Genomic DNA, 2,131 nt, shown 5'->3' on the forward strand with positions numbered 1-2,131 from the left:
GCAGGAATTTCTCGTGCGGCCAGAACATCTTTAATGTTGCTGGATAGGCCTTTTTTGAAGGTCGCGCAGAGGGCCTCATTATTCCAGGACAATTCTGAAGCAAGAGTACGGAATTGTACGGCATACTCGCCAACGGAAGAATTACCCTGGACCAGGTTCAACAGGGCAGTCTCAGCAGAAGAGGCTCGGGCAGGTTCCTCAAAGACACTTCGGATTTCCGAGAAGAAGGAGTGTACAGAGGCAGTGACGGGGTCATTGCGGTCCCAGAGCGGTGTGGCCCATGACAGGGCTTTTCCGGACAGAAGGCTGACTACGAAAGCCACTTTAGACCTTTCAGTGGGAAACAGGTCCGACATCATCTCCAGATGCAGGGAACACTGGGAAAGAAAGCCACGGCAAAACTTAGAGTCCCCATCAAATTTATCCGGCAAGGATAGGCGTAGCCCAGGAGCGGCCACTCGCTGCGGAGGAGGTGCAGGAGCTGGCGGCGGAGATGACTGCTGAAGCTGTGGTAGTAACTGTTGTAGCATAACGGTCAGTTGAGACAGCTGTTGGCCTTGTTGCGCTACCTGTTGTGACTGCTGGGCGACCACCGTGGTGAGGTCAGCGACAACTGGCAGAGGAACTTCAGCGGGATCCATGGCCGGATCTACTGTCACGATGCCGGCTGGCAGGTAGTGGATCCTCTGTGCCAGAGAGGGATTGGCGTGGACCGTGCTAGTGGACCGGTTCTAAGCCACTACTGGTTTTCACCAGAGCCCGCCGCAAAGCGGGATGGTCTTGCTGCGGCGGTAGTGACCAGGTCGTATCCACTAGCAACGGCTCACCTCTCTGGCTGCTGAAGATAGGCGCGGTACAAGGGAGTAGGCAGAAGCAAGGTCGGACGTAGCAGAAGGTCGGGGCAGGCAGCAAGGATCGTAGTCAGGGGCAACGGCAGAAGGTCTGGAAACACAGGCAAGGAACACACAAGGAACGCTTTCACTGGCACTAAGGCAACAAGATCCGGCAAGGGAGTGCAAGGGAAGTGAGGTAATATAGGGAAGTGCACAGGTGATTACCCTAATTGGAACCACTGCGCCAATCAGCGGCGCAGTGGCCCTTTAAATCGCAGAGACCCGGCGCGCGCGCGCCCTAGGGAGCGGGGCCGCGCGCGCCGGGACAGAACAGACGGGGAGCGAGTCAGGTAGGGGAGCCGGGGTGCGCATCGCGAGCGGGCGCTACCCGCATCGCGAATCGCATCCCGGCTGGCAGCGGGATCGCAGCGCCCCGGGTCAGAGGACGTGACCGGAGCGCTGCAGCGGAGAGAGAGAAGCGAGCGCTCCGGGGAGGAGCGGGGACCCGGAGCGCTCGGCGTAACAGTATCGTGACATCACGACTCCGCCCTGTGTGACGCCACCCCCCGCCCCCGCTATGCAAGTCTATGCGAGGTGGCGTGACAGCCGTCACGCCCCCTCCGATAGACTTGCATAGAGGGGGCGGGGGGTGACGTCACACGGGGCGGAGTCGTGACGTCACAATACTCTGGTCCTGTGGTCGGCATCCGGCAGTTTGGGAGCTGGCAGTGTGGCGTGCCAGATTGCGGGGGTCCCCAGAGGTGGGACCCCCGTGGTGAGACATCTTATCCCCTATACTTTGGATAGGGGATAAGATGTCTTAGGGCCGGAGTACCCCTTTAAGCCTCAGGGCATGGATTGCACTGGCAGAACCCATACCAGTAATTGTAGTCCTACATTAGCTACTCACACTATGAAATACCTTTCATGACTTTGCTGCACGGTATCTCTTTTTGGACTTTAGCACCTACCGGGCTGCCTGTGCCCTCCTCTCACCCACCTCTCCATGATTACAATGTTACCATAGGGAAATGATCTGAAGGAACAGGGACAGTGACTACTGGTTATCGATCTGTGAACTGGCTTTCATTTTACCAAACAATTTCTGGCTGAGAACTGGCTGAATCTCGTCCCCACGTACAACATTGCTAGTGGTGCCTGGCAAAGATCCTCAGCACCCCTGAGGAAGTTGCCCACAGGTGACGAAACGCGTTGGGTTCAGGAAGATGCCTGCCTGGGGCTTGTATTTGCCATATTTTCTGCTCTGGTCCATCTTCCATCATAGGAGAGTTTTGTCT

Source organism: Hyla sarda, chromosome 9, assembly GCF_029499605.1.
Source record: "Hyla sarda isolate aHylSar1 chromosome 9, aHylSar1.hap1, whole genome shotgun sequence".
Classification (NCBI taxonomy): domain Eukaryota; kingdom Metazoa; phylum Chordata; class Amphibia; order Anura; family Hylidae; genus Hyla; species Hyla sarda.